The following is an 8,671-nucleotide window of genomic DNA, read 5'->3' as shown; positions in this document are numbered from 1 at the left end:
GTAAACTGCTGTGTGGTTTCTTTCTTCTGATTGGACCTTGACTACACATGGCCAAGAAAATAAATCTGCAGCACACATTGGCCATCTTTCATGGAAAAGGAAGGATGACTGAGAAGGTGATGCCAGGAGCCCAGAGGAATCAGCAGCCATGGGGATGGCCACCAAGGATCCCCAAGGCCTGGTTCTTGTGAGGCTCCGTAGTGCCCTCCCACCTGCATAGGACTGACTGGTGGACCGGGAAGCTATTGTAGGCATGTCAGACTGCTCTTCCTCTGGCCAAAGTGAGGTGCTATGTCAAGAGGCTACTGTAGCAGCCTTATGGCAAGGTCCGCATGGGGAGGAGCTGAGGTTCCTGCACAAATTCAGTGACGGGCAGAGTCTTCCAGCCAAGAGCCTATATGGAAGATGCCCTGGCAGGGACCCTCCAGGCCCAGTAAACCTTCAAATGACTATAGATTCCATTTGAGTGACCTCAAGCCAGGGCCATCCAGTAGAGCTGCTCCCAAACTCCTGGCCCAAGGAAACTGAGAATAAAAAGTTATTAGTATTTTAAAGCTACTAGTTGGGGGGGGGGGCGTGTAATTTGTTATGTAGCATTCAAGAACAAATACACATGGTCTTAAAGTGTCTCCAACAAAATGCCTATTACTTACAAGGGGAAAATTACTAACTTTACTAGGGAGCAAACTGAAAAATACCACTTCAGCAAAGTGACCAAAGTTCATATCACCAGTACGGAGATATCACGACAGCACATGCCTCCTGATATGAGGTAGGAGCATAGCACAGTCACTTCCTGGTATTCCTGCCAAAAATGTGTGGTCTTAATCACAAAAACATCACACAAACCACAACTGAGGGACATTCTACGAAAGAACTAAGCAGAATTCAAAAGGTCATGGGGGATAAAATGACCAAGGAAATGTCTCAGGTGGAAGCTAGAGACACAAGTCAATACAGCATGTGGCCCTGGATGGGACCCAGTCCAGAGACCTGGTGAAGTGAAGAGGTCTCTAGATTAGTAAAGCACAGTGTCAGCTAGTTCCCCGCTTTCTTGATTGTATCAATGGCTACGTAACATGTTCAATGTAGAGGACACTGGATGAAAAGTATCTGGGAACTCACCGTCCTACTTTTGAAACTTTTTAAAAATCCTGAAATTAGGACACCTGGGTGGCTCAGTGGTTGAGGGTCTGCCTTTGGCTCAGGGCATGACCCTGGGGGCCTTGTGATCGAGTCCTGCATCGGGGTCCCGGCAGGGAGCCTGCTTCTCCCTCTGCCTGTGTCTCTGCTTCTATGTGTCTCATGAATAAATAAATAAATAAATAAATAAATAAATAAATAAATAAATAAAATAATAAATAAATAAATAAAATATTTTTTTAAAATCCTGAAATTGGTGGTGCAGCGGTTGGTGGTGCAGCAGTTTAGCACCACCTGCAGCCTAGGGTGTGATCCTGGAGTCCCGGGATCAAGTCCCATGTCAGGCTCCCTGCATGGAGCCTGCTTTTCCCTCTGCCTGTGTCTCTGCCTCTCTCTCTCTTTCTCTCTGTCTCTCATGAATAAATAAAAAATAAATCTTTAAAAAAAATAAAAAAATTCTGAAATTATTTAAGAATTAAAAGTTAAACATACTATCTTTCAAGAATGAAAGTAAGAATAATTTTCAAATATCAAAAAGTGAAATAATTTACTACCAAGACCACAATAAAGAAGAAACTAGAAGGGATTCTTCAAGAAGAATGAAAATAATCTGAATTAGAAGCTCAGAGATGCAGGAAGAAATGAGGAGCAAGAAAGAGTAGATCTGAATTTGGGTAAATCCTACTGCGTGCTGACTGTATGAAAAGCAATCGTAGTCTATGGTGGGTTAAAGTTACACACAATTAAAATATGATAACAGCACATAAATTGAGGCATGTTTACAGTTTAAGATATTCTGAAACCTATGCATTGTCTAGGAAAAGTGTAAACATGCTTAAATAGCATTAGTCTTTGATAAACAAATCAAGTTACCAAACAAAAACGGTTACCAGATAAGGACGGACATTCGCTTCTTGAGGGAACACTAGAATCAGGAATAAGAAAAAGACATCCACTCCATATCTGCGTCTTCCAGGTCTGCACCAGGGTTATTAGCCTGTATCATCAGACAAGGGAAAACCACAAAAAGGTAAGCACAGGGACGAAAATATAACATATCCCCATCTGCAGGTGATATCACTGCATTCGGGAAAAACAGAAAAGATTCCATTGGAACAAACCATTAAAAACAATGAGAGACTTTAAGAAAGCACGATCTAAAATTAACATAAAACCCAAGAGCCTTCATATGTTCACAGAACAATCAGCGAGAAGATATCAGAAGAGAAAAACCCCACAGACGGCAGAAACAAAAAAGCAAAACATCTCAGTGTAAAAATGACAAGCATTGTGGAAAGCTTTTATTTTATTTATTTATTTATTTATTTATTTATTTATTTATTTATTTATTTTGTGGAGACTTTTTATAAGAAATGTAAAACACTCCTGAAAGTCGCCAAAGTGAGTTTCACAAATGAAAAGACATACCATGTTCCTGGATACAACGATGACTTATCAAAAGAAGTCAAATCTCTGGGCGCCTGGGTGGCTCAGTCGGTGAACCATTTGCCTGCAGCTCAGGTTATGATCATGGTCCTGGGATCAAGCCCCACATTGGCTCCCAGCTCAGCGGGGAGTCTGCTTCTCCCTCTGCTTCTGCCCTCCCCACTGTGCTCCTGCTCTCTCTCAAATAATTTTTTTTAAAGTCCTCAGGTCAATTCCTAATTTACAGAATTTTCTTCTGAAATTAGGTGTATTTATTCAAAAATTCACATGGAGAAGAACAAGGAAGGACGACCAGGACAACGTGTAGAGAAGCAGTGCCTGGACATTAACGGGATCCTATTTTGAACAAGCCAGTGCTAGAATGTAATTTGGGGCCATGGGGAAGTTTGACTGTGGACCTGCTATCTGGTGACAGGAATTATTGTCGATTTTGTTTGCTGTGATAACTACATTGTGGTTAAGCCAGAAATTGCCTTTAAAAAAAAAAAAGCAAAAAAAAAAAAAAAGCAAAAAAAAAAATGCAAAAAATAAATAAAAATAAATAAAAATGCATCCTGCAGTAATGTGGGGTGAAATATATTTTCAGCAAAAAAAAACAAAAAAACAAAAAACAAACTTGTTATGTCAAAGTGATGTTGGCATATTATTGTAGGGACTCAAAAGGTCTCTGAATGCTGCTAGTTTGGGAAGCTCATTGCCTTTTTGTCTTCATCATAATTAGGAACCACCTTACAGTCAGAGAAGACGGCATTCTAGAAAATGACAGAAATGGTACCGAACCAAACGCCGCTGTGACACGCACATCCAGCTATGCCCTGTGCGGTCAGTGCCTATGCAAAGCAGCCGAAGCCCCAGGGGTGCCACTGTGCCATTGGGCGGCCAGGTCACCTGCCGGGTGTCATCTGCAAACCGACAAGAGAAAACCGTTCCCCTGGAGGAAGGGGCCCTCCCAGCAGCACCAGAGACTCTGACCTCAACTCCCCGCACGTCCTGGGGAGACCGGGGTGTTGGGCGTGGGCAGGGCAGCTCGGGGGACTGGAGAAAGGTTGTCACCAAAATCGTGCTTTATTCCCAGCTGCTGTGGTTTGGGAGGATCCAGTCCTGCAGGAACAAGTCCTTTCCCTGGGTGGGAAGTCAGGCCAAGGTAAGAAAGGAGAGAAGACTCACGGAAGCATCACAGACGGGCAGCCAGCTGGTCCCCACAACCTTTCTTGAAACACCGTGCTGGTCAACGTCCTACAGGTAGTTTGAAGCACCCAGAAGTTTCCTTTGACCCTTGCTGTCACTTCCCCAACCGAAGCTTATATATTTAAGCTGGAAGAGGGTTTGTCTTCCAAGCTGCCGCGGTGACGAGGGCACCGTGGTGACACGGGTCTCGGCCGAGCCTGCTCAGTGGAAGAGCGTCCCCAGGACCACATGAGCACGCTTCCCATCATCGCGGATTTCCCTCAAGTCCAGCTTATAAAACACTCAAAGATCCGACGAAACTTGACCCTGTTCTTAGAACCAGCCCCCCAACCCCCCAGGCCAGCCCCAGGCCCACGCCCCTGCACCCTCCATGGCTCAGCCAGGTACAGGGCACAACAGTGTCCATCCCTGATCCGCTAGCAGGTCGCCTGCTCCATTAGCAAAAAACAGTTTCAAAAAGCTTTTGGGGGGATCCCTGGGTGGCTCAGCAGTTGGGCGCCTGCCTTCAGTCCAGGGGCGATCCTGGAGTCCCGGGATCAAGTCCCACATGGAGCTCCCGGCCTGGAGCCTGCTTCTCCCTCCTCCTGTGTCTCTGCCTCTCTCTCTCTCTGTGTCTATCATAAATAAATAAATACATAAATACATAAATAAATAAATCTTAAAAAAAAAAAAGCTTTTGGGGAGAGACCCAACGGTCTGGCCAGGATTCCCGGGGCGCCCGCATGCATTTATGCGACAAGCATTGCATCTCACACTTACTTTTCACGGAGCAAGTGGAGGAAGGACAGGCCACTCCCGGGGGAGGAGGGACAGCCGGACACTTATCTCCGACACAGGCTGGGCCGCTGGCTGCGGCACACGGGGGTGCAGGGGGCCACAGGCGGGACCCGGGTCCTGGAGGCTGGGCCCATCCCGGAGGTCGGGGCGGGAGCTAGGGCTGAAGCAGGCGCCTCCGAGGGCTCAGGAGTTTGGACCACAGGAGGCTGCTGGGTAGAGGGTGGGTGTCGGGTCTTGAATGAATTTTCTGGAACCTTAGTTATACCGTGGCAGGGACAGGGGTAGGGCCTGGGGGAGAAGAGGGAGCGTTTGCATGTGGGGAGCCGTCGGGGCCAGGGCGGCTGCAGGCGGGGGCAGACCGGGTGGGCGCGGGCCTGGGGGCAGCCAGGGTGACGGCGAGTGGAGGCGCTTCGGGCCACAGCCCGGCTTTGAACCCGAGGAGGTTTTCTGGCTCCAAAACGGACAGCGCTGCGTCCCTGGGCCAGTGACCAAGGCCCAGGTACGAGTCCCGGCCTCCCGGGCGCCCGGTCGGGGACTGACGTGTGTTCAGCTCGACCCGGGCCCTAAGAGCTTCGGGGGTGTTAACTCATTTAATCCCGTGAGAACCCACAGGGTAGGGATGCCCGGGTGGCTCAGCGGTGGAGCATCTGCCTTCGGCTCAGGGCGTGACCCCGGGGTCCCGGGATCGAGTCCCACATTGGGGTGCCCGCAGGGAGCCTGCTGCTCCCTCTGTGTCTCTGCCTCTCTCTGTGTCTCTCATGAATAAATAAATAAAATCTTAAGAAGAAAAAAAAGCAACCCACAGGGTAGGTAATATTGTCACCCCTGTTTAAAGGGTGAGGAAGCAGAGCCCCAGCGAGGTTGAGTCTCTGCCCAGAGCTGGGAAGAAACGCAGGGCCCCCCGGCTCGTAGGGAACACTTGGGCGTGGGACCCACCGTGAGGGTGACAGGCCCAGGACGGGCGTGCGCGCACCAGGTGCTCCCGCTGACCGTTGCCAGCCCCCACAAGGGGCTCCTGCGTATCCTGGCGACCGTGATGCCATCCTGGACTGTCGGAGGCCGCGCAGGAAAGCGCTGCCTGGGGGCTCACCCGCCGGCCTCCTGCCTCCCACCGGGCCAGCAACGCCCCGTCCAGGGACACCGGGTGGGCTCCGAGTGCTGACGTGGGAGGCTGGGGGCCCGGCCGCACCTCAGAATCCTGCCCCCGGGTGTGACATACCCGCATCCGTCCCGGGGGATGCTCCACGGCAGGTGCTGCCGTCCACACCTTAGGGTTGAGGAAACTGGCGCTCAGAGAGGCTAAGCAACTTGCCTAAGGACACACACCCAGGGGAGGGCGGTCCTCGAGTCAAAGCAGGGTCTTCCTGGGGCGCCCGGGGTGGGGGGGCTCAGCGTGGAGCACCCGCCTTCAGCTCAGGGCATGACCCCGGGGTCCTGGGCTGGAGTCCCACATCGGGCTCCCCGCGTGGAGCCTGCTTCTCCCTCTGCCTGGGTCTCCGCCTCTCTCATGAATGAATAAATAAAATCTTAAAAAAGAAAAAACAAAAAAAACCTCAGGGTCTTCCTGACTCCAAAGCCTATTGGCTCCGCACGAATTCTGTGCTGGGAAGAGAGAAAGGCCTCCCGTGCAGGGCAGGGCGCAGGTTTTGAGCCGCCGGACACTCTGGCAGGTCACCTTCCCCCCGGGCCTCTGCTTCCTCCCCCGGGAATCGAAGGTGAGAACAGGATCCACACGGTGCAGTGGGTGGTCGTGTGCACTGAAGGCAATGGCCCCGGAGCCACTGTTGTTTCTGAATAACGACTGCTGTGCTGTCACAAGGATGCTTGGTCTCTGTCGCTGGTGGCTGCCCCAGAGCTGCAGATCCCTTGTCACTGCCCGCGTGACAGGAGCACCTCTTGTTCTAACGCGATGGCCCTTGCTGGGCCCTGGACAGCTTCAGCTGGTCACCAGAAAGACCAAACTTTGATTCGAAGCCTGGAACTTTCAGGTCCCCTGTAACCTCCAGGGAAGGAGCAAGGGCTGGAAACGGAGATGAAACTGAGCACGCCTATGGAATGAAAGCTCCCTAAAACCACCCAGATGGTGGGCTCTCGAGCCTCTGAGTGGGTGAGCACACCCACGTGCCAGGAGAGCAGCATCCCCCAACTCCCGGGCAGTAGCTCCTGCGCTCCGGACTCTTCTGGATCTCACTCTAGGTGCTGCTTCATCTGGCTATTATTCGGATCGTATATAATAACCAATAAACAGAAATACTTTGTTGAGTTCTGGGACCTGGTCTAGCAAGTTACTGAACCAGAGGAGACCAGGGGAACTCAGGTACGAGTCCTGGCCAGTCAGAAGCACAGCTGGCTCGGGACTTGCGACTGGGGTCTGAAGTGGGGGCTCCCTTGTAGGGCTGAGCCCCTTACCCTGTGGAGTCCCATGCTGACTCCAGGTAGATGGGGTCACAATTGAATTGGATTGGCGGACACCCCCTTGGTGTTTGCAGAGGATCGGGGAATTGGTTGGTATCAGGAGGAAAAAAATAAACTTCTCCACTGCGTCTGCGCAGGCAAACTGCAGGGTAGAGATCGGGAATCTGAGGCCCGTCAGCTTCAGCAAACGTTGGGGCACACACTCGTCTGAGCTAACACCCCTTGCTGCTGGACACAGCTGTATCTCGTCGGCAGTTCCTGCATCAAGCATGTTTCTGACCAACAGACCAAGGCACAAAGTGCCATCCTCCCCCCAGCTCAGGCTCTCTGAGCAGGAGAGACAGAGGATCCTGGATCCTTGCCCCAAACTTGCCTTTTTGGGGTACTGATGTGGGAAGCTGAACCCACCTACCCCTCTTTTGTTACATCTATTGAAGAGGTGGGCAGAATTTTTCTTAAGAGGCTAGATGTGAAATATTTTAGGTTTTCTGGGCCAAGAGGCAACAATCTAGGATATTGTAGATTTATATTATAAAAGAAAAAATTTGATGAAAATTACATACAATAATAATTGAGTACTATTTTTTTTTTTTGGTAATACTACTACTAGTAGACCTAATAGTCATCAAGTCTACTAATGAAAATACTTTTTCTCTTTTTTGAGAGAGAGAAAGCAAGTGTGGGGTTGTGAGGCAGCAGAGAGAGAGAGAGAGAGAGAGAGAATCTTAAGCAGGCTCCCCGCCCAGCAAGAGGCCGACTCGGGGCTCAATCTCACAACCCTGAGATCATGACCTGAGCTGAAATCAAGAGTCAGATGCTCAACCAACTGTGCCACCCAGGTGCGCCAAGGATAATTTTAATGTGGGGGGGGGACATCTCGCTGAATTGAGGTTCAAAGCTAGAGTTGCCTATCATCAAAATCAGTTGCCCACACTTCTGATAATGCTGATCTATAATAAGATTTCACAGATTTCATCTTTGAAAAAGTCTTCACATGGACAGATTCTTCACAAGGTTGATATCAGGCTCTAAGCACAGGATTGTCAGACGGGCGTACTTACCACTCGAAAGGCATTTATGGAGTTCTATTAGACCTTTCTCTTGAGGTTTGCCTTGTGGCAGCTTAATCGCTTCAACTGAGGGTTCGATGGAAGCTCCTCAACCGAAGTTGGATGGACTTTGCAATATGGATATTTCTTTGGGGTTTGCATTCAGGTCTATAGAACACCGCTTGAACTGCAGTTTGAGCTCAGATACTACATCTGTTGCACACATGGGTGGGAATGGAACTCTTGCTTCTTGTGTTAACTTATGACAACACAGGAAGTGTGATGATGCAGTCTAAAGTTAGTTGTGGGGACGCCCGGGTGGCTCAGTGGCTGAGCATCTGCCTTCAGCTCAGGTGGTGATCCCGGGGTCCTGGGATCGAGTCCTGCATCGGGTTCCCCTCAGGGAGCCTGCATCTCCCTCTGCCTGTGTCTCTCATGAATAATAAAGTATTTTTTTAAAAAATAAAGTTGTGATTCCAACATTAGTTCATGACTTCCACATATAAACATTGTTTTGGGGATCCCTGGGTGGCGCAGTGGTTTAGCGCCTGCCTTTGGCCCAGGGCGCGATCCTGGAGACCCGGGATTGAATCCCACGCTGGGCTCCCGGTGCATGGAGCCTGCTTCTCCCTCTGCCTGTGTCTCTGTCTCTC

The sequence above is a fragment of the Nyctereutes procyonoides genome, unplaced genomic scaffold, assembly GCF_905146905.1.
Source record: "Nyctereutes procyonoides isolate TBG_1078 unplaced genomic scaffold, NYPRO_anot_genome, whole genome shotgun sequence".
NCBI classification, from domain to species: Eukaryota; Metazoa; Chordata; class Mammalia; order Carnivora; family Canidae; genus Nyctereutes; species Nyctereutes procyonoides.
This window is presented reverse-complemented; position numbering follows the sequence as displayed.